The sequence below is a fragment of the Oreochromis niloticus genome, linkage group LG22 (assembly GCF_001858045.2).
Source record: "Oreochromis niloticus isolate F11D_XX linkage group LG22, O_niloticus_UMD_NMBU, whole genome shotgun sequence".
Lineage (NCBI taxonomy): Eukaryota > Metazoa > Chordata > Actinopteri > Cichliformes > Cichlidae > Oreochromis > Oreochromis niloticus.
In genome coordinates this window covers 20449986-20475082 of record NC_031985.2, presented here as the reverse complement: position 1 = coordinate 20475082, position 25097 = coordinate 20449986, and the positions used below count along the sequence as shown (strand labels likewise).

The window sequence follows — 25097 nt, the reverse complement described above, 5'->3', positions numbered from 1 at the left end:
GCAGCAACAGTTTGGATCCGCTTTGCTCTCCTGTGGTAGAAAGTCCGTAATCCGGCCATTATACGTGTTGTCTGCCTGACTGTCAGATTACTGCTCGAGAGCGCGCCTGTAGCATTAATGCTGTTTGCTGTCCCCGTTCATATTTAACTCAGCTTTGGACTTAACTTTCAGTGGTTGGTTAGCTGGTTTCGAGCTCTCGTTCATATCGGCGTCTCCTATGTCTGGATGCATCGAGCGTTCCACATGTTTCCAGAACACATGTGCTTGTTTGTGGTTGGGAGCAGGAGAGAAAACCTTTGGAGGAAATCAGTGGCAGAAGATTATTACTATGCATGCGTGGGTAGTTCTTACTGTACAGTATGTCTTTTGAATGTTTGGAAAAATTGCAATTGAAGTAATGCTGTGTGTGTGTGCCCATGTGTACACCTTTGAAGTGGTTTTTCTCGGTGCATGTGTGTTCCCTGTAGGTCCCCCTCCCAGCATATTCCCCTTATCCTCGTATTCGGATCTTAGGGAGGCGATCAAAGCCGGGCTCCCTGCGACTCCAGCGTCTCCAGGCTCTCTGTGCTAACGTGGCTCGACTGAGCAATGCTGAGCAATTCCCTGAGGTGGCAACTTGCGCTCCAGTGTTCAACGCTAGTGAACTCTGTCGGCTTCACTTGCACATGTTAGCTCTGTGCTGTACCTGCGTGCCATGTAGAGAAGACTGTTTGTTCACTTTTTCCTCTCTTTTTTTCCCCTCTTTCACCCAGTGTTCTTCTATGCAAATGCACTTTGGACTGTGTGTCTGCTCTGAATTTTACCCCCCCCCCCACCCTTCAGCTCACATCTCTGTCTTGTGTCATAGTGATGTTGTTATGTTGTGATGTGTTACCCTGGAGAATACTTGTATCAGAAGACAGGAAGAGAGTATATAAAAACAAAAAAAGAAGAAGGAAGGAAGAAAAAGAGGAAGATGTTAGGGGGGAAAAATACAAGGTGAGAGGAGGACAGGAAGTAAGAAAAGGAGGATGTTGGATTTGATTAAACCTTTGCTAGTTTACTTTAAATTTTCTGGTTCAAGGACACGGCACCGCATAGTAATCTTACCAAGGAACTGACACCACCAACACTGATATACCAACTGTGCTTCTACTTGCTTATAGCTTTGTTTTTTAAAGCCTTTTGTAAAATACTAAACACAACCTTCATGGCTGACCTAGTAAAGTTCTTTGTTAATATTATCATCTCATGGCTTTAATTAGTTGTTATTATTTTATAAGTGGTTTAACAACATCAGGAGACAATTAATGGCCCCTCCTGCAAAGGCCTAATGGAGAGGCGTTGGAAAGTGAGTAAGTGCTTTCAACCTAAACCTCTGAAGCATTTCCCCTACACAGCCAGTTTCTGTTGATGTCTCAATGCTGAGTGCTGACAAAAATATGTGCACGTGTGTTTTCATCTTAATTTACCTCTACCTTATGAACAGAGTGTTAGAGCATTGTTTGATTGTCATCTAGGTTTGCTGCTGTCACATCAACTTTATAAAGTATATATTATGGTTTTAAACGAGGTAGCACCATAAATAATATGAGGAGTTCTGTTTTGGAATGTCGAGCGTTTCTGACGTCACCGCCTTGTTTGTAAACAATGGGCAGGTCTGAGTGTGACATGTGTGGTCTGACCAAGATTTACAATTTTGATTTCATATTTTTATTTGGTATAGCCCAAAATCAGTGCTTGAGCCCATAAACTCAGTATGAAAGTTTTCACTCTTCCCCCTCGTGTCTCTGGTTCTCTTAGACCATAGAGGGACACAAACTGTCATACCAGAAAATATAATCTCAGAACAGTTTGATGTGTATTTCCCTGCCTTTCCTAGGCCTCATACCCCTCACTATTTGTGGAACATCCCCGGGCCTCCCTGAGCCTGGTTCTGTTGGAGCTATCTGCCTTCCTCGCCACCGTCGCCAAGTGCTGGCTCACAGGTGTTTGTCACATCATTGGATTTCACTGGCCAGTGATATTCTAGTCTCGACCTTAAAACACTGAATGCCTCGAGATTACTTTTTTGTAAAATTATTAAATTGATTTTGTGTCAACATGTGACAAAGTTTGTTTGTGAAAACAGCACACAAAGAAAGAAATTACTGTCCTCAAAGCTGCAAGACTCTCTTGATGAAAACAGTAATTTGATGTCACAGACATGGAGCTGTTGGTGTACAGCTATGTGCCTTTGTTGTTTTAACACATTCATTTTAATCTAGATTAACCCTTTAAGTGACAAAAGTTACACAAATACCCAAGCAAGCTAACCATTTGAGGCAGAGGTAGATTTCAGTATTGTGTTGGATAAAATGCTGCGGGTAGAGATACATTTTGAAAGCCGCTGTTTGTCAGCACTACTCCGACTCTCTGACCATAGTGTAGAGTTAAATTAATATTCATGTTTCCAGGCAGCTAAAGAACATAAATAACTCCTCTTTAAACAAACGGAACTATCTGTAACTGAGTGGAAACAGTTTATTTAGTGAAACACTTGAATTAAATATTCTAATCTCAGAATATTTTAATAATAGTGCTTCTGACATCTGACATGTTGCTTTGACTCATAACTGAGCATTTAGCCCACTTTGTACCAATTACTGAGATATATATGGTGCATGTATGAATACTGCATGAATGGCAGTGAAGACATATCTGTGTTTGTCAGCAGGAAAAAGCCCGATCATCAGGTACACAGAAGCACATTTGGGACGCTTTTTAGAGTGCTACACTTTGACCTGCAGTTGTAGTGCCGAGGGTTGCTAAGTGAGTTGCATAACCAAGAGTTCATGTTCCTGTTACAGCCTCATTGTGTGTGTGGGGCTCTTACTTTCTTTCACTGTCACTTGTTTCTTTTCATTTTTAGTTAATTTAGTTTTACTTGCATAATACGTAACAAATAACATTGCAAAAGCAAAAATCTGTCATCGTTTTGCATGTGAGAATATAAAAGTTTCAATTTAATTCAAATTAGTGAAAAACATTAGGGGATATATTTCACAGGAACGTTACTTTTGCAGGACATTTGGTCATAATTCCCCCTCTCACGTGCATCCAGGCCACGCTGTGGTCAAACGACCAGCTTATTGCTGTTTTGTTGTGTGGAGCCAGTGAACCGGCCTGCAATCCAACACCTTTGCAAAGCTGCACTTTCCTCAGTCCTTGGAATCTTACTCTTTTGGCACATTTCAAACTAGAAAAACAGCTTGTTTATAGGAGTGTATGTTGTGCAGAATAGCCAAGTACTACTCAATTTCAGCAGAGTTCACTTCCAAGGCCATCTGCCTTATAATGCCTTTGGATCCAGAGTTTTTGAACTTTCTTCATTTGAAAAAAGTTCAAATCAAGTACAAAGGCAACACAAATGAAGACGACTTAGGCAGGCAAACAAGGACACATGAAGCTCCCTGCTGGCCTCCTAGGAGAGCTTTATTACATTTGTCATATATTGTATTAGGGTGAGGGTGGGAGGAACACATCATGTGAGAATACCAGAGTTAAACTGATGTGACATGTAACAGAAATGTGCAAGTTTAGAGCTTTTATGGGAATGAATGTTATAAAGTACTTAGAGGGTCTGCTTTCTTGCGTCCTCTTGCTATAGCAGCAGCAGTACTGTTGCGCTCTTTATACATATATATTTACTTGTGAGGGCACTCATCAATCCACAGTGCACTGCTTTTTTTTATTATGCCTCTCATCCTGACCTTAACCATCACAGCTAGATTACAATCTGACCTTAACCCACAGTCCTAATCTAAACTGTGTCACCTGAACCTTTAACCTTGAGCTGTTCTCAGATACGCACCACAGCGCTGAACTTTTCTAAACATTACCCGACCAAGGTACACGTGAAAAGGCAAATGTCCAACGCGCCTGGTTCAGACACACCGGGTCTTTAACCCGCTGCTTCTTTTAACCTGGTGTTCAGGTTAAAGCTCATATCGGTGCTCGCAAACATATCACTAAAATTTCTCCCTCTCACACGTACGCGCGCAGTCTCTGTGTGACAGAGGGACGCCAGGCAGGAGACCAATAAAAAAACAGGCTGAAAGGGGCAGTGCACAGTTTCACAGGTGCACATGGAGACACACACATTGGGGCTGCCAGTATTATTGAGTGCCCTTTGCAACAGATGGAGAACTGAATCCGAGGCTGCTGAGTCGGAGGAAAATCTTGCAGTTGTAAGTGTGAGCATTTACAAACCTGTGCTTATGTGTAAACTTTTCACAATATTTAGAACACCCCCATTTCCAAGAAGCACACAGACAAGGTGAATCCAAGTGAAACCCCCCCACACTGAACAAAGAGGAACATTTGATGATTTGGTGAATGGAGACATTTAAACATCTTTATATCCTGATATAAAAAATTTAAAAATGGGACTGAAAGATGTAAACTAATGACAAAAAATGTCTATTTATTTATTTTGCATTGTTGACATGGACAACAATGGACATGGACATGTTTTGAGACCATTTTCTGAGCACGTGTGTTTTGTATGTTTGCTCTGCTAATTAAGCTTTGAATCAGAGTTTTGTATTGTAGGCAGACTAGTACTGCCATACTTTTCATGTCTTCATCTATGTGTCACTTTTTCTTATCATAGTATTTTTTATAACATCCAATACTGGGAAAAGGACTTACACAGCAGATGTCCAACCATATATGTTAACAGCTTCATACATTATTACAATGCATGCGCGGTTGTTGAAAATAACCACTTTCAAGGCTTTGTCTGCTTTAACTGGGGATAAAAGAGACTTTATTCATCTATAGGAAGTGCATATGGGCGCAAAGAGCATGACAGCCATAAATCTGGGGCTCTGAGGCAGATGGTGAGCTCATGATTTGTGCATTTCAACCACTAATAAGCACTTATTTCCTCTTTCAAAGACCCTCACATAAAGTCATCTTTGGTAAAGTTGTTGTCCTGGCCTCTGTGAATGGTGTTGCTGTTTTTTCCGTACTTTATCCCACGGCTGTGTGGGTTTCTGTGTGTATATGTGACTCTACGAGCTGGATGTACACACCATGTGTTTTGCTTCTTTCGTATGCCTGGGTGCTTGTGTGTATGTGCTTCTTGAATTTTGTGTTACGTTAGTGCAAACAAAAACATGCATGCTTTAGTATCACTTTCTGTCCCCGGGGTGGGGGGTACTCTTGGTTGTCACATGATCGGCTGACCTGATTTTGTGTTGCTGAGTCAATGTGTTGTTTCGGGGTTCAAGTTAACGCTTGGCTCGGCCCTGCGACCTTGGGACATGTCTTTGTCACTGTGGTAACAGCCTCGGGGGTTACTTAAAATAAGAGAGCGCACTGGATGGGAGCACTAAGTGTTTCTCTATGTGCTTGTGCATCAAATTAGGCACTGTACCACATTTTATTTGCCCGGGGAACATTAACTCACTCCTTTTTAATGAACATCCTGCAACAAAGCCATAAAGTTGGATTCACACCTGGGCGATAAATGATGCAACAGCACCCTGCTTTAGGTTATGGTGGAGTGCCACTACAGTAGTTGGGAATTAAGTGCTTTGCACAGAAGGTGCAAAAGCAAGTGTATTGGTTGCCTGAGTGTTTGATGCAGGGGGCTTGAAAATGGAACTTATTTCCCTGAATGGTATGCATGCAGAGTAGGAAAGGAGAAGTGCGATTCTTTCGGTATTGCTTTAGACATAGCGACTCTCGATCGGGCTTTCTGAGAAAACGAATTGTAGTGTAAAATTGTTTAACATTTCCAGGCTATGAGATGTGGTTTTCACAGAAATACTACCTTCATTATGAGGGTCTGCTCTCAGTTTACTAGAGACATTTGGTCAGAGAAAGAGAAACACTGTCCTTACTGGAAACTGAGCTAAGTTAATGCGCAAGAACTAAGTAGCCATGATTTTTGTTTAGAGAGGAAAAAAAAAGAGGACACGAGCCTCAAACCGTGTGTCTCATGTGGGTAAACAAAGCGTGGTTACCATGCTGATTCGGCGTCAGTGTATAAATAGCATGGGTGTTTGTTCTGAATAGTCTTCAGAGAGGGAGAGAGCACAACAGAAAAAGGGAAAAGCAGAGGAAGAATCACAAGTGCAGACATTTACAAATGCACATGGTTTAAAGACTTCTATTTAAACAAGGACTGGGATTTAGCAAGTACTACAGGCATTGTGTGTGTGTGTGTGTGTGTGTGTGTGTGTGTGTGTGTGTGTCAGCTTTGTCAAGAAAGGCAGTGGTAGCAATTACTCTGTCATAAACAACAACATATCTACAATTTTCCTCTTCAAATTTGCAAACCCATTTCTTAACACAGAAGGCAAGTGGAGTTTTTTTGTAATAGCAGCATCACCCTGCACCTCACTAATAGTTATTTATGTAGTTTCTCTTTGCTATTTCATGAAGTTTTATGAACAAAGATCGCTTGGCTATCAAGCTCATTGTTAACGTCGACCTGTTTTGCTCTTTTCCCGCTTCATATTTTTATTCCTGGACTGTATGAGACTAGCTTTGACTGAAGTTCATCCACTGTCTGAAACAAAATGTTTGAGTACCGCTCTCTTGAAGGACACCCTCCCTCCAAGCTAACGTTCTTCTGAATGGCTGCCCCTTGTGAACGGGGGCGGGGGGGGGGCTACTAAGGCTACAACATTACCATTTAATGGATATTGCTTCTATATGAGAGCTTAATGTTCCAAGAGTAGCAGTGTTTCTGCACAAAACTGAAATAATTAAGAGGAAAAGAATACTGAATGATTAAGCTGATTATTGTACTTGCAAAGCACTGGATGTGGTTATTATGCTATGATAATTGAGCTAAAGTAAGCAATAACCCAGACCTAAATAATCTCAGAGGATGTAATATTGAAGAGAGAAATAAAAGCCTCTCTGTCTCTGTTTATCTGCAGGGAATTGTGACCACAACTGCCGACATAGAGACGTGAATAGACGGCGCACACTTCTTCTCCCTTCCTTTCTGCTGGTGGAGAGATCAAGGCTTCACATCAGGAACTACGACTGCAATCCGTTGTCAGCTCTCAGCTGAGCAGAAGGCTCCACCTACTCGGCCAAAGTAGCTCTGCCTCCTATTCTCAGGTAGGATTCAAAGAGGATGGAGTCAGGGAGTCGGTTGTCTCCTTCCCCTCACACCTACCCGGTCACAGCAGATGGCTGTCCCTCACTGAGCTTTCTTCCTGTGAAAAGGGAGTTTTTCCTTCCCACTGTCGCTCCAAATGCTTGTTCATATGGGTTGTCTGATTGTTGTGATTTTTCTCTGTATTATGTGGGGTTTTTTACCTTACAATATAAAGGGCATGTTGTTGTGATTGGGCACCATATAAATAGAACTGAATAGAATAAAATGGATTGAATTGAAGGGACTTTTAACATGTATGTCTGCGCTTTATTATCAGGCAGAGTCTGGTCCAGTTGATCTTCTATTATAACCGTTATGAATACACAAGCTAAGCTGCTATTCAAATCCAGTAAGTCCTGTGGTGCCCGCACAGTCTATGGATATACATGTGTTAGGTCTTAATGGGTTAAATCCATCTGCTGTATTCAAGCTGTCGAGGGATCGTTTGTAGAGGAGGCATGTATTTTTATGCCAGATCAGCGGTAACCATGGAACCATGCACGGTAACATATAAGCAGCGCTTATGGTTTATAGCATGAAGGAATATGATCATTGACCAGTTAAACACAGTAACTTTTGCTTCATGAGATTACAATATGAAGAAGTTGAAGCTCCAGCAACACTTGGACTATATAGGACAATTTAATTACTTCCCCCTTATTGCTTATTATAGATAACATTTTAAATAGGGTATGAGTAGAGTAGAAAAAATAAAATAACCAATCGTACAGCGCCTCAAACATCAACAAGCATGTGCTGGGTTTATGATAGTATGGATTAGAGCCAGTCATTCTCCCTATCAGTAAGTCCAGTGACATCTTATACCTGCAGTTATAAGCAGGAAAAGTAATATTACAATATGAAATGTAATCCTAGTACAGGTTTTCTTGTGTTGTAGTTTTCAACACTAGTGTGTTCTTGAAAACCCACGCTAGAGACCTTGCACTGCGTGATTTATGTCACTGTAGAACGGGACAAAAACCAACAAGCGATCCGATAGCCTGCGCTAGGCGAGCTAGCTGCATGATCCAAACTCTCCGACACGACCATACGTAGCAGGCTCTACTCCAGTTCAGAGGGGTGCGGTCATGGTACACTGACACATCTCTTCTCCAAGTATATCAAGAATCACTTATATGTTGTTGGTTCACTGTACAACCTATGTGAGTCTGAACCAAACGAGTCGAGCTGCAGGTATGAGAGCAGAGGGTCGGGCCTGTCCTTTTTCTTTTCTTCTTTTAATAGCCGTTTTCATAAGATCTGAGGTACTTAGGTGTGCTTTGGGTGTATGTGCGTTTCTGTGACTCAGAGGATAAACTTCTTTGAATGGAACTGAGCTCCTGTCCCTCTCGCCACCCTCCTTCATGCTTTTTGACTTTTGATTTTCTCGTTTTCACTCTTCACTTCGAACGGCCCATTGTGACGTCCCTCAACTCCTTCTCCCATCCAGATTCCCTTTCTCTCTCTCTCTCTCTCAGTTTCACTACCCATCCTCTAGCTGAAGAAGCTTTCCGCTCTTTTCCCTCTTACTGTATCCTCGGCCGCTTGTATTGAAGCTCCTCTGCCAGCCCTTTATCGCCGTCTCGCCAGCTGCATGTTGAAGCTCCATTCTCTCCTATGAGGGATAGCAGAATGAATAGAAGGGCTTACTGAGGGAAAGAGTGAGAAAGCCAATCCCTGCTTTTTGTCTCACTGAACATCTTTTACCGTCTTCCTCTCTCTCCTCTCCCTGTCCTAAACTCTTCTGTGACCAATACCGTCACCGCTTTCTCCTGTTGCTCATTCTGCCTGCTCTGTGAGAGGGGCTGTTGTTGTTATAGGATAGGTGTAGACACAGACAGTATAGAAAGAGAGGATTTTTTTGTACCAGTTACTTTAAAAAATATATCATAAAACCCAAACATGATTTTTGATTCTCGTCCCAGTTGCAGCGTGCCGCCGGCTGCTGCAAAATAAGTTTTTGTTTATCGCCCCTCAGCGTACAGTTATACTCGACTCACCAACAGCATCATTTTATTTTTGCTGTGAGCTACTTCAGGGACTTGCTTCATACCTCTACAAATATGTTTTGAAGTACAGACTAATTAGCTTATTAAATTAACATTGTACCAATTTATAGAGGACTAGTTTTGTGGATGGGGGTGGGAGGAGTGTAAGGATAACAAATCAAAAGGTAAGATAAAGAAGAAAGAAGGTTGATAATTGGGGAAAAAAGTGAACATAAAGTAGCCTTTTTGGATATTTTTTTCTCTAAAATTCAGTCACTCCCTGCTCGCCTTGTCCTCTTCTCTTCCTCTTTCTTCAGCCGTCATTCTCGCTGACTGGAAATTACACATTTCACTCCCCGCTGCTTTCTGCTCTCTCTCTCTCCTTTGTAAATTCACTGTTGACAGTTGCCTTTCTCTGAACACCATGTCTCAGAAATGAGCAGATGGAGGGGTGACAGCCTAAAAGCTCAAACAATGACACTGGGCGGCAAGTCGCCGTGGCTGTCGGTGTACCATATAGAGACTGCCAGCTATAAAGAAGCTAAAGATGTAGAATCAGAATGAGAACGCATGACATAAATCAACTAAAATTTATGTGAAAACATTTGACATGTGGCTTATGTTGTATCCTGTGTGACTTACAGTGAGTCTAAGAGTAGAATAAGCTCATGTTACAACGCAGCTAGCTAAGAGGTACCCAGCTGACAAGTGACATGTACACCTTACCTGTCACTTCATTAGGTACGCCTTGCTATTACTGGGCTGGACCCTGTTTTGCATTTAGAACTGCTTTAATCCTTTATAACATACATTTAACAAAGCGCTGGAAACATTCCTCAGAGATTTTGTAGCATCACACAGTTGCTGCAGATTTGTCGGCTGGACATCCATGACGCAAATCTCCCGTTGTCCACCCGATTGAGATCTGGTAACGGTGGAGGACATTAGAGTGCAGTGAACTCACTGTCATGTTCAAGAAACCAGTTTGGGATGATCTGAGCTTTGTAACATGGTATCCTGCAGGAAGTAGTCATCAGGAGATGGATACACTGCTACCTTACACAGCTACCATAGAGCGGGAGGCGAGGCACACCCTGGACAGGTCGCCAGTCTGCCGCAGGGCTAACACCGAGACACACGTCCATTCACTCACACGTTCTCACGTCTTTGCACTGTGGGAGGAAGCCAGACATCGGTGCCCGAATTCTGACCTTAATATCTGAATCTTGGAACAGAAATCGAAACTCATCAGACCAGACAACACTTTTGCAGTTTTCTATTTTCCATTTTGATGAGCCTTTGTAAATCATAGCCTCAGTTTCCTGTTCTCAACTCACATAAATGGGACTGCTGCAGCCCATCCACTTCAAGGTGCTTTCAGAGATTCTCTTCTGCATGCCTAGACTGTTATTTGAGTTACTGTTGCCTTCCAATCAGCTTGAAGCAGTCTGGTTATTCTCTTCTGACCTCTGGCATTAGCAAGACATTTTTTAGACCGTTCTCTGTGAACTCCAGAGATGGCTGTGTGGGGAAAATCCCAGCTGACTGGCAGTTTCTAGAATACTCATATCAGCCACGTTCAAAGTAACTTAAATCACCTTTTGTCCCCACTGTGATGCTAAGTTGGAAGTTTGCAGGTTGTCTTGGTCGTGCCTCCATGTCTAAGTCCATTGAGTTGTTGCCATGACATATATATATATATATATATATATATATGCATGCATCATATTGATCTGCTCATTCATTTTCTTACCAGTTGGTTATAACTTTATATTCCAGTCATTCTGTTTGCAAAATGCGCTTGGCTTTCATTAAATTATTGCACAGAAGGGTTAAACTTATTTATGTCTTGCAGGGGGAAGTCTGACAGCTTTATGTGGATTCAATCAATTTTTTACAGATTGATTTATTTTTTTATTTGAGACTGGAATTACTCCTACCCACTCTCACTCTTGTTCACGGTTAAACTCAATGCTGCCTGCAGCAACAGCTCACAGTAATCTCTGAGATGTCAAATGACTAATTAACCCAGCGATGCTTTCTGTAATACAGTTTCACAGGAGCCTCTGGATATCCAGCAATGCCAGGGGCCGTGAGTCCTTGAACAAATGCTCAGTATATAAAATAAGCCGACCCAGTCCCTTTTGTTGGTCACAGGCTAAAAAGTTTATTGCCAATTACGTGTCACTTGTACAATACAAGAATGTAATTAACATCAACTCCTCTAAAGTAAGAAATCTGTTGGATCTGGGGCACAGTGGTGCCATGAGAAGATTGAGCAACACGAGTCTATAGAGAGGTCATCCCTTCTATGTGTGTGTTTGTGTGTGCGTGAGAGGGAGCATGGATTTCCCCTTCTCTGTTTTCTTGTAATCGCTACGCTCTGCTTTATTTGATCTGGGCCCCGACTCTCATAGTAGGATTGAATTGGGCTCGGAGAGCACGGGAAACACACACACACACACACACACACACACACACACACACACACACACACACACACACACACCTGAGAGTGCCAACTGCAACAACAGCTGTCACGAATTCAAGTGACAGAGAGCAAACGAGAAGAGGGACAGCGGGAAAGTAAGGTAGAGTTTTTAGAGTGACCAGATATTAAGGTGGCATCTTTGCATCCCTTTTAATTTTGATAGAACAGTTAACTAATAATTAAAATCATCACACTTGTTTTCTCCGTCTTTCTCTGTAGTTCTGCTCTTTCGTCTCTTTCTCCTTTCTGCCCCCCCCCCCCTCCCCCTCCGAGTTCTTCCCTCAATCTGTCTTTTGTCTCGCTGTCTTTACTCGTCATGCCGCCGCTCTCCACAAAAACACTGACACACACACACAGACTTGAACTGCCTCTGCACACTAAACAGTTAATTACCTTGCTCAGTGTTGCTGGGTTCATCCAGACTGAATTACTGAGAAGAGAGGATAAAGGTAAAGAGCAGAGGAGGCAGAAAAAAGAAGTGAAGTGTGTGTGAATGAATCGATATAAAGAGAGACATTCACAATTAGAGGAGCGACCTGATTTGTATACGCAAGAGAGAAGAAGAAAGAACAAAACTTATTTGAATGTTTCATCCAGGTTTGTTCTTTTCCAAGTAAAAAGCATCAAAATTTGGTAAAGAAAAGTTTGTAAGTACATTTCAGATCATTGGAGTTTAAACCTTTGTTGCATGAAGGTAATGCTCCATGTAACAGGAGCACAGTGGATTTGGTAGAAGAGTTTCATGAGAAATGCAGCTTTGTCTGATTTGTACTACTTACAGTAGCTGTAAAGATGTTGAAGTCTGGCTTAATAATCAATCCACCTATTAGTTAATGAGGTCAGTATGATTACCTATTTTTATGGATGTTTATCTGCATGTTTTTTTTGTGTGTCTCTTTTTGGCATACTGAGGTTGTGTAAAAGTATTGAGCTGCCCCTCATTTCTTTATATTTCACCTCCAAGGAGTCAGACTTTCTTGAACAATATGTCTCTGGGCTTTCTGAAGGTCTGTTTTTCTTCGCTGCATTTTCACTAATTTCATGAATTTCAGCTCAGTCCTTGTACTGGACCATTTTCAGAGTCGAAAATTGGCCTTTGCTACATTTTTTTCTGACACACTCATTTCACTGGCCCCTCAGTTGATACATCCACCGTTCACTGAAGCCTCATCAGAAGTGGAAGGCTATGGAGGTATGCCCAGTTACACTGAACTGAAAATCAGTGGCAACAGGTTGGATGGAGTGACTGATACAAATTTGAAAATTTTGTTTCAAAATGTTGTAAACGTGTAGGGAGTGTCTACAGCTGTCTGTAAAACACGGTGAAGGCTCTGTCATGGTTTGGGGCTGGATTTCAGCCAGTGCTGCTGGTGGTCAAACTGTAAACGCAGAAGTACTGTAGATTTTCATCCACTGTACACTGCCAATGCAGTAAAAGAATAGTTGGATATAAAAACACACAATGGAACACTATCAGTCATGGATTGGCCTCCCCGGAGCCCGGACCTCGACATTATCGAAGCAGTGTGGGATCATGTTGACAGAGAACAGAAGAAAAGGCAGAAACATCCAACATCTGTGAATGTCCTTCAAGAAGACTGGAGAACTATTCCTAAAGAATGCTTGGAGAAATGACAAGAAAGCTGCCTAATAGAGTTCAGGCTGTGTTTAAGAATAACGGTGGTCACACCAAATATTGACTTTCAAGCTTTCACAATTGTACACTGAATCGCTAAACCTCAAAGACCTTTACACAGTATTGTATTATACTTTCACCTGCGGCTGCCAGAGGAATGGTACATGCTATTTAAATGGTATCAAGATATGTATTCAACTAAAATGGGTGGGTGCTATTAGGTTAAAATACTTTATAGTTATAGCAGCTACTGCCAGCATTTTTTAGATGTGTATAAATGGCTAACAGGAACCATAATCTACTGAGATAAATTATCCAGTTTTATTTGGTTTGGTTGTGCCTCCAGAAAGCATCTGAGGAATGCATGTGGGGAAAAGAAAAAAATCCTGACGCTTGGGCTTATTCAGGGTCAGCTCGGATCCAGTGGGCCGCTGGGCTTGTAATACACTGGTGTACAGTACGACAGTGTATTTGAGCGAGATCACCCTGTAACATCCGGACTGTACATGTAAGTGAAATGTGAAAATGTCATTTGGAGCTGTGGGGTATTGACTGTAATCGGTGTGGAAAAACATGCCGCTGTAGGTCATTACTAATGAGCCATACGCATGCTGGAACATTCAGCGTGCTGAGGGTGGATGCCTGCATCTTCATCTTTGCTGTGTACTGTGTCATTGTGAGCATGGCTTAATATATCTAAGCATTTACTCTTAAATGTGTATGTAAGGGTAGATGAACTGTGTGTGAGAGAGATTTTTATTCAGCGTGGGTGCCATTATTCACATAAGTGTACTAGTCTCTGTTTGGTGTGATTAAGTGGGCTCTTCTCAGCTTAAACCCACTTTTGTTGCTCTTTTCTTTGTTTTCTCTTGATTCCCTTCTGCTTTATAGCATTAAGCAGTGAGTAATGACGGCTGACATCATCTCTGGCTAGGCTAGTGCTGACTAATTGGCCAGAGCAATCTGATTGCATTAGATGTTATTCCTTCAGGGCATTCCCTGTCTTCCGCGCCTGCTTTGAAAGATATCCCTCATTGTTTGCATGGAGCAACATATTACTTTTGTGCGGCGTTAGGGTTTGGGCTTTATTGTATTCATAGCAGGGTGAAACAAACTGCATCGGATGTGAATTAGTACGTTTGATTTATGGTTTGTGTGTTTTAACCCGAAACATGAATAATTTTAAAAGCGGTGATTGCTGTCGAGCCCTGACTCGTCTCGTTAATTGCTATCATCTAGAATGCACGTCTCAGGACACCTCAAGGATATTACAAACGCACTATGGGGACGCTAATATACCGCTGAAATGTCTTTGGTTATTGTGCGGATGCTCTGGGTGCTCGTGCGAGAAAGCAATAAAAGTTGAAAAATGAAGTTGTGCTTTAGATTTACTAACAGCCATAAGAGCCGCTCATCTCTCTTTGCCTCTCTCCACGTATTCTCCCGTTCTTGTCTCCTCCACAGAACCTGCTCTAAGAGCCGCCTTTTCAAGTGAAGTAAAATGATTATAGTAATGGACGCCCACCCCCTCCCACTCCAACCTCTCTCTTGCTCTCCTTCACAGTTGCTGCTCTGTACATTCTGTTCTGTACATTAGTGTAGCCCCTGGGATGCCCTCTCGCTCTCTTCTCTCTGCAGCTTAATGCAATCACACCTCCTGTATAAGTGTGCTGTGAGAGATGGAGAGAATCGAGAGGAGCGATGAGGGAAAAAGGGAAGGCACAGGTGGGTGGCAAACTGGCAAGAGTGATCACATCATAGGATGATAATTACCTGCAGAAAGGAATCAGAAGTCATGCAAATTAGATAATTGACAGGCTTCCCTGTCAGTCACGGTAGGTTTGTACTTTCTTGGAACAAATGCCATCTGTACGATTAATTTCCTGTTGCCTGTGTGATGTTTTGATGCACTTTTTTGTGTGTCTGCAAGATCGCATTCAAGCAGCAAAGAAAAAGGAATCAAATAGAGTACAAAATAGTTCTAGCCACTGCTAATGGCTAGCACAGTTCAACCCCAAAACCAAACTTATAGTTTGGCATTCAGCGGGACAAAATGCAGGCAAACTGAATAAGTTCAAAGGCAACTGGAAAAATGCAGGCACAGTTCTTATCTGTTTTTATGCCTGGATGTTCTGAAATGGTCAGAAGTTCACAATGACAAACACTTCTCTCCAGGAGGAGCTGAGCTCAATTCAGCAACTTCAGCTTTTAGTGAGATGAATGAGCATGGCCTTTGTGGTGCCTGGGAAGTCTTTATGCTGAGACCTATAGAGAGTTTATTGCTTTTACAACTAGGCTGTATGATAAAGTGCCATCTTTGTCGCCACCCACACTCTCCCACCCACTATCCCCCCCGCATACCTCACTGTCTCTCTGTTACTGCAGCTCTGAGTCTTGTTCCCTTTGTTATCGCCTTCTTTTTTTTTTCTTTTACCTCCTTGTCAACTTTCCCTTCATTTTTCTCCTTTTCATCTTTCCAAGTGTCCTGACTTCCCTTTCAGCTTCTCTCGTTGTTGACTTTGTCTCCCTTTCTTCACCTTGTCTCTACTCTCTTCAATAGTTAACCAGTAGGCTGTTAACACCCCCCCCCCCCCCCCCCCCCCCCCCATGTATTTAGTGTGAGTTTTTTTTCTCAGGTGAGTGTGTCTTAGGTGTTACTAACAGAACAATCTATCACTTGCCAACAACTTTTGGTTTTGGTTGTGCTTTTATTTTAATGCTGCTACATAATATCCATTCCTAACTTTTGCATCTGCACTAGTAACAGGATCAATCTAGTTCTTTACGTGAGCTGACTTACCTTTTCTAAAAGATCTTTTGTAAAAGAGCACACAGGAAGAGCACAGGAAACCAAAATATTTTCTTGAAAACAAATGTTTTCCTGTGGGAATCCTTCTGACCATATTTGGGAGGAAAAAAATCACCATTAGTCTTGTTCTCAAGAGTGCTGTTTATACCAAGCCTTCACGAAATAGTGTGTACAGTGTGTGTGGCAGAGCTGATGGATTGCCACTTACCAATATCCCTAATACTCCACGGTTATGCCGCTGTACTCATTCCTTTTATGTGTGGAGAGGTGAAGGCTAATAGCCCATTGAGCTAAACTAGTTTTCCTTCACTTGGGGGGGAATGTCGTGAACTCGGGGCCCTGTGGTTTCCTGAATTGTATAACAATGGCAGATAGGCCTTGGCTGAGGAATTTTAATGGAACAGTGGAGGGTGATAGCCAGCAGACATTATTCAACACGGCCACCTGAGACATGCTCAGACTTGCACCCCTAGAAAAAAAACTACTGTCACTCAGTTTGGACCTTTTTGTGGTTCTCCATCTCTTCACTTTGCAAAATATAGAAGATTGTTTAATTTAAAGTTTCTTTTCTTCCAAGAATGTCCTTTTTATAAAAATCCTTCCATTTTATTCAGTTCAGGGTTGCAGGGTCACTCAGCTGTCACAGAGTGAGAGGCGGGGTACAGGTCACCAGTCCATCGCAGGGCTATAATATAAAAATTGTTTACTGGAGATTTACTTTTCTTTTTTTGGGGATATGGCAAGAGAAGATAAATTACACTCATCATTACAGATATTCTGAATCTTTCGCATAATATCTCCTTGTAGGTAGCCATGCATATCCATGCTTAATTGTCTGCTATATTCTAAATGAGACCATAATTTACACCCATTAGGAAAATGTTTCCTGGGGTCATAAATGACATGAGATGTAAGGACGTTTTCTTTAAGATGTCTTTATAGTCAACCAGAGGACTCAGCTCCTCCTGGGACTTTTCAGACCTAGAAAATTCTCAACATACTTTCTCTGCATCACTAAAAGAGATCATGCCACCTACTCATGTGAAAACTGTTTGTGCTTATGGACGTCTTTGAATAACCAGTTATGTATGTGTGGATTGCCTGAGGAAGCCAGAGTATTTAAACCCAGGAAGGACCTTCTTGCTGTGAGGCATCAGGGCTAACCACTTATCATCATATGATCTTTGCCTTTATTTTATTATTGTGTAAAATTAGCTGCCTTCTTAAGCTATAGAAAGTATTTAAGGTCCTTTACATATCATCAGAATTTCTCCTTTAAGTAAAATCTGTTGGTTATGTTGAAACCCCCCAAATTTATTATGAATCCATTCAGGGACTTCATCCAGCCTTGCAATAAAAACATGGAAGTCCACATCACACATCAGCATGAAGCCTTCAGGCTGCCACATAACTGTAGGTTATGCTGATTAGTGTGTGGGAAGCAACATGAACATAAAGTGATGGAGGGAAAGAACTGTCATACTGTCATATTCAAAAATATGTGGAAACTGGGGGTGTGTGTGTGTGAAGCACAGTTCTGTTCTGCGTAGTCCTCTGTAGATTATTTGGATTGCTAAAATAATTTAACTGTTAGTATAAGTGGTGATGAGAGCACAGCAGGCATCAGACTTGAAATGTTATTTACAGCAGTTAATTTTTTACCTTCTAGGGAGAAATGCTTCCTTCTCGGTTGTGCTGACGATACCATGCAGGGCTCTCTCACCACAACTGGAGAATAACCTCTGCTCTGTTGGAAGACAGTAGGGTGTGTGTGTGTGTGTGTGTGTGTGTGTGTGTGTCTGTGTGTGTGTGTGTGCAGGACATGTGTGTCTGCAGAGGTGTGTGTGAATGGGATTGACAGTAAGGATTACATAAGCGTAGTGCCTGCTGGTGCAGGTCGCCGTGAACAACATGAGCAGAATGACACTCAGATGTAAATCATTACAAATTCCTACACACACACACACACACACACACACACACACACACACACACACACACACACACACACACACACACACACACACACACACACACACACACACTCAAACATATACACGCACATACGTGACAAACAGCAAGAAGGCTAGTGTATCTCCATCTGGTCTGTGTGATCAGCAGCCAGATTATCTGAAAGAGTGTGATGAAATTTTTTCCCAGTAAGGAGTAAGACTTTTCTGCTTGTTATCCTCAGCAGGTTGACATTTTGAGTAATCACTTCTAGGGAACTACATTTATTTCCCTCCCACTTTAGTGTCTTTGTTGCACTTTAGATTGAAACGGCTGAGTTCCTGGAAGGTGTTTAGGGTGAAACGGAGCACGCAAAAAAAAAAAAAAAAAAAATCGCATTACGTATAAGTGCATGACCAAGCATGCAGGAAAGATCAAGCTCCTACAAAATGTACACATGCTCAGATACTCACACACACAGTGAATACTTTGTCTTTTGCTATAAACATAGCTTCTATTGCTACACACTTAAAAACCAAAATAAATTACAGTTCTTTTGTTTTTAGCTCTCGGCTAACTTAAAGGCTGTAACAAATACCACTTTTCGGCTCTTGAGATTCAGTAGTGAACCACATTAAACATTAAATAATACCCTCCGGTATCTAGTATGCTCCAAAGATTTTTCACTAGCTAGAAGCCACTAAATAGCTATGATAGCTATTGTAGCTTAATCAAGTTGGCAATAGTAAGGTGAACTGAAGGGTGAAGGTTATGCTTACAAGCGGAAAACCCACAAATATATATATCACAAAAGAAATATCTAAATAGCAAAAAACTGTAAGTATAGCTCTCACTGACATTCTGCAAAGGGTTGTTAAAAGAAAACACTTCAAATTAAAACAAGATTTGATGTAATGTGTGTGGTCAAAAGCTAAATGCAGTTGTCGTGGATGCACAGCTTTTAAAAGTAGTTGTTCGTCTTTACCAGGCAATTAAAAAAATAACAAACTACGTCAACATAACTTATTTATGTCATCCTAGCACCGACTGTATATTAAAGATGGAGGTTCCCACCGTTGCATAACCCATTGGTTTGTCCTGTTGAGGTCAGCGTCGCCATTTTTATTTTTAGAGACACAGAAGGGCACTGCACACTCGCAGGATAACCACGCCCTTAAGCACAGTCTGAGCTGTAATGGATTTACTGAGAGTGTAATTCTGCCAGTTGATTAATAAATGTGGTCACCAGGGAAGCATCGCAAATGATCAGTGTAAATTACACCTCTAGTCTTGTCTGTCTGTGTATAGTTCTGTAACAAGGAAATAAATGGCATAATAAATTCAGGTTGTCATATACAATGTAGCATGTTACCAGCTAAATGTTTAAACTTGATGCCCAACACAAGCAAGCATAAGGATATGAAATGAAATGAAATGAATTAAACCATAGCTTTGAAATTAGTACACAGGAGCACTAATGAGATCTCACTGATATATAACTCTAATATATAGTTCTTGCCCTCTGTACATCTATAGAAAGCAAAAGCAAAGAGAAATATTGCCTAAGCTGTTCAAGTAGCAGTAGTTCAACTCGCTCAGTAAATGTCGACATTTACAAGGTTATAAGCCGGAATTAAACCATCTGATGACACCATTATATAAACCAGCAATCACAGACAAGCAGCAAAGTTGGACAAGGTTACCTTGTAACAAACGCACTATAAACAATGAGGTAACTTAACAACAGTTCCTGGACTTACTCAGTGGTTAGCTGCACGCACACACGCCTGACAAAGAAAGCATGCAAACACAAACTCTGAATAATGATTCACAGTCCATCAGGAGCACATTTTTTCCTCTGCTTTTGCACACTAGCCACAAGCAGTCTCCTCCGTGCCAGCAGGGAGTGTTCTGATTGGCCGCTCCTGAGCAGCCAGTTTAGTATATCTTAGGATGCTGTCCTTCGCCACAAACTGGTTCATGTAACTCTGCTTTGGACCCATTATTTGCAAACTGAAAACTAGCAATAGCAATGACACCATAAATTCGTCTAGAAAATGTTTGCTGAAGTTATAAATCGCATAAGCAATAAAGTTATTTTCCCTATATAACCAAACTTCTTTTCCTACAAGGGGAGTTGCCCCCTGCTGGCTATTAGATAAATGGAGGTGTAAGACATGTAGAGGCTTCAGACTGCTTAGTATTATTGCTGAATAAGATTACTTGCTCAGATTAGTTGTCTGCACAATACGCTAGGAAAGGGGAGAGTACATACGCTCACACAAGGGAATCATTATTAAAAAAAGTGTTATATAGTGTACAAATGTAATGCTGTCTGTTGCTAAGCCCTTCCTGTTCTTCCCTCTCACTGCAGCAGCTCTGCTAATGAACCTACATTACTCCTTTAATAGAAATCCGTGTCTGCTAGCCAGCAAAACTCCACTCAGACGCTCATGTGCACAAAATAGCACCATGTTTATACATCGGTTTGCAGGCTCAGATGCACATGCAAGGCGAGGCTGCTGCAGATGACGTGTCATGCGTGGAGGACACACGGGTCCAGCTTAGGCACAGATTTTATTCTAAATGAAGCAGGAGTTTGTGAATTATTGAAACACTTGTCCTCTTTTCTTCCTTCTCCATCTCTCTCTCCCCTTTCCTTCTTTAGATCTTTTATAGCTCTGTGTTCCTTTTTCTCACATACACTCCTATGTTCCGCTGTCCTTCCTTCTTTTTTTTCAGTCCCTCTCTTCGGTTCTCTTCTATTAAATAAGCAGGGAGGAGGATCAGATTGATTTGTGAAGCAGTAGTTCTGTTTTTGTGTGTGTGCACTTGTGTGGTTGGAGGGATGTTGGTTAATCCGATGTTGTCCTTGGGGACAGATTTGGCCCATATTACAGCCCGCTATTACAGTGTCAGAAATCTCCTGTGCATTGAGACAGTCATTATTTACTGCCGTTCTTCGTCCCAACTCTCTCACTAGCATTTTTATTATACAGCTCCACCCTGCTCTGCAATTGCACGCACACAGAGCCACAGTAGGACGGTCTACGACAAAATACATTTACATGCATACACTGGGGCCGTTCAGTATTGTTGAGCAGTTATTTGCACAGTTACTCATTTTTTATTATTATTTTTTTTAGTGGCAAAAAATATTTCTTTATCACACTTTGCATTGCACTCTGCATCAAAATAAAATTGGCACTTCTCATTCACATTATTTGAGCGCAGCTCTTTGAGGAAGAACAGCTACTTTTGGCTGCTCATTTATTCACGAGGGGTCGCCACAGCAGGTCGATCCACACGTTTGATAAGAAGAAAAAAGAAGTTCCAAAACTTGAGATAAAACTCCATCAGAAAGGCGTTGCTTTCATTTTTACATTGTGCTAATTAAATTTTATAAATTAATCATTGCAGACAAATGATATAAAGTCTTTCGCACCATTTGTTATACCTGCATGATGGATGTGACTAAAACTCACAGCAGAGTATTCTATAGCTGTGAGATCCCTCTTTTATTCCCCTGTAACGTTTTGCATACAGCACAGATTTTGCCACTTTGGAAGAGTTGACTGTTTTCCTGAAGCCTTTGTTGCTCAACATGTTTACTGGCCAAATGGAATACGATTGGATATGCTGATGTGCTGCACAGACTTGCACTTATATCTGAGTTAATGTTGGAAGATTCATGTTAGCGACCACTGCATTGTTTGTGTTGTCTTCATGCATTCATTATACATTAAGATAAGATAGCCTTTATTAGTCCCATAGCTGGGAATTTCACATTGTTATGGCAGCAGAGTGGACAGGGCAGGAATAAATTATGCAGTTTGTCGTGTGTTTCCAGGTAGTTTGATTTGTGTTGCTTTGTGGTACAAACACTTGTATTTCCAAACAATGGATGATGACTTCGAGGAATAAGCTCTCTGTCTTCTGCTGTGCCAGGAAAACGGTTATTTTTGTTGCATATCTGTCTTTTAATTTAGTGCAGCGATGTCAAACTCATTATACACGCTGGGTTTTTCTACTTGATAAAAAAATGCTGATGTAGTAAATGAAAGAAATGTGGCAACAGAACTCTTCGGACTTAAATTGTAAGAATAAATATGTAAAATTACAGAAGAAGAAAAAGAGAAAGTTTCTGTTAATTCACAAAAAAACCTTCTCTTGTTTTATTTTACTCTAGACTTATTGTAAAAGAAAACCTATAGTAGATCATAAACAAACAGGAACCTTTCTGTCATCTAATAGTTTATATATTACTTAATTACTTTGGTGTAGGATGATTGGCCATAGGGGACGTCTTTATCAATAGAAGAAGTTGCTGGGCTGATTCTGGCCCCTGGGCCTTGTGTTTGACACCTGTGATTTGGTGTTACCAGAGTAGTCCTTTGCCAGGAACAGCTGTGATTGGCAGATTCAGACATGTGGTCAAGTGCCAATTTAGAGAGCGCTTGATTTGCTTTGTGTTTTAAATAGCATGGCTTGCTTTTCAAATACTGCTCGGTCGTGCTCATTTAATTGTGACAGGCCAAAATCATGATCGAGATTAAAACTCGATTAACGTTGCAGCCCTGTGTGACAAATGCTATTTACAGCAAAGGAACAACTCTGGGAATTTAATATATAAAAAGCGCCATCACGCTAACCAGATAACCAGGTACACCGCTACTGTTCTGTATATCACTGCAGATAAACTCAGCTGTCACATCTACTGTACTGCAGGAATAGGTGGGAAAATACATTACATATATTCTTTCCTCACCCTCATCGTTTATCATCCAGAGCTTATCTTTTTTAATGGCTGTGGCCTCTCTTTCTCTCTCTGGCTGTCACACAAACTTCCAGATAAAAGATCCTGACTTGGGACGTTTGTGAGATGATTGCCTGGACAGCAAATGTGCTTTTTGTCTCCACAGATTTGGTCTCATGTGACATGCATCATATATAAGTAAGTTAGGTGGATAATGCAGTTAAGCATCGGCAGTGAGTTGGTTGTATCGATGCTGTTTTGAGATGATGGAAGGTCTACTGACAACCAGCGGGGCTTCTTTGTTTAACGTGTCACATAGCAACGACTGTGGCCTTTTGCTGAGGTTACAACTTCAGAGAAAAAAAAACAACTCTCACTCTGACTACCATGTTTTATTTATTTATTTCTGCAGATCAGTAGAGAGAAACTGATATAACTGGTCTGAAAGATGGAGCTGGGTAGTGACCTGGCAAGTATATTAATAGAAAAGTATTTCTTCATTCATTAACTACGCAAATATACAGAAATAAAAACCTAATGTTGAGGTTTGTTGCTTTTGCTTTTTAAATATCCACTTATTCAAATTAAAAATATCTACTTTAGCACAAAATAATTAATTTGGATGTTATAAATTTTACTAAAGCAGGTGTTCAAAAATAATCAAATAAAAGTGACACTTTATACACCCAGACAATCAATGAATTAATCAAGCAATCAGCAGATTTATTCCAATTATGCCCTGTTTTTCAATGAAATTTGCCGTTTAAACGAACTTACCTGAGTACGTCAGTTATGCAGTTATTAGGCTGCTTTTTCTTCTCTCCCCCTCTGTCTATGTGTCTTTTTCACCATCACTGATTCCTCTGTTCTTTCTGCTCTTCAATATTGATACAAGCTATCATTGGTCCAGTTATTTCTAAAATCCCTCCCTGCTGTTTTTTCATTGGCTTAGGTTCTACTGTAAAATTCAGATAGAACCCAGAGCACCAAGATATTCTCTGTTGTGACACCGTAACAGAGCCCAAAAGAAAGCTCTTTCAGCTGATACGATGCGTTTACATGCACACAAGTATGTTGTGTTTTTGACTCTCTAGTTCTTTTTATTTTCTTTCCCTCCCTATTGATATTGTGGCCAAAGGCTCTTTCCCATAACCTTTTCAGACCTGTGTGTATGTGTGTGCAATTCTGCACAGAAGTCTTAAATAAGAGACAGATTGAAAGGCATGTAAGCCTCGCACATACACCCACTTGCGTGAGCACACAGATACAGTTGTACTGTTCAAGCCTCATTACACGATCCCGAGGGATTTGTGTAGGAGATATTTCCTGTTTGGGGTTAGGGAGCGAAGGGAAGTAGTGAGGATGAAATATGATGTAACAACAGTGGTGGTCTTCCTGTGTACTCTACTAGAACCAGGGTGTTACCCAGATTTTAGTCTTCCATGGTCATTGCATGTGTAGAGCTGCCATTAGCGCGGTGCAGTTGGTAATCCTGGGGCAAACAAACAGGAAATAGTGGTATGACTCACAAACTGCAGATAAATTTAAGTGGCAACACTGTAAATGTAGGCTCATGTGTAGCTGGCACGCGTCACTGTTTTAATGGTAAAACGTTTGAAATTGACTGGGGTGGGAAAAGTATTTCACATAATCCAATTAGCAATGTGTATGATGTTTTTGGGGGGTTTTTTTCAAAAAAAGGATAAACAGTCAATGTGACATCTGATTTCTCTCCCCCCAGCTCCCCCCAGCAGCAATGTATTGATGTTGTATACAATTATTCACATTCAGCTAAAAAGTACATGCAGGGTCAGTAGTTTGTAGGGCCTAACTACTCCTTAGATTTCCCTTCTTCCGAGTCTAGTTTTAAACTGGGCTTGCTGCTTATCTGAACACATAAATGAACTGGATTTGATTTTTGTTCATGCGGCTGGCTGTCGACCACCAATACTCCACTACTGTTGGAAGTCATTTTATTTTGGAAGGGCTTGAATGTTGATTTTGGTAAAATATCCTTTTACATGGAATTTGTGAGATTTTATGAATGAAATTCACCGACCACGTGGCAACATTCAGCCACTATGGAAAAATGTATATTTCCTGACTGGTTGGTGAGGGGCTGCTGGAAGTTGGTAGCTGTTGCTTGCAGTCACTGGGTGAAATTGATTGCAGAGGGGGTGCTGCACCAAAAATCTCCTTGTGATTGCTTTGGTCACATAAACATGGCGACCTCCAGCAACCGCTTGCAATCATTCAGAGAATACTTATGTTTCCCTAGCAACCGGTTGCTACCAGGTGGTCACCAGCTGGCTTCTGGGGTCTC

The 25097-nt window shown here is 41.3% G+C and overlaps 1 protein-coding gene across 2 annotated transcripts in view; it reads left to right on the top strand.

Annotated features, from left to right (window-relative positions):
- The window catches only part of atxn1a (ataxin 1a), a 95938-nt gene that overhangs the window by 19225 nt on the left and 51616 nt on the right, over nt 1–25097 (top strand). For both annotated transcript variants that reach the window (XM_005478485.4, XM_005478484.4), the window contains exon 2: nt 6918–7104. The gene's annotated coding sequence lies outside the window, so the exon portion shown is untranslated. The remainder of the gene's footprint in view (nt 1–6917; nt 7105–25097) is intronic.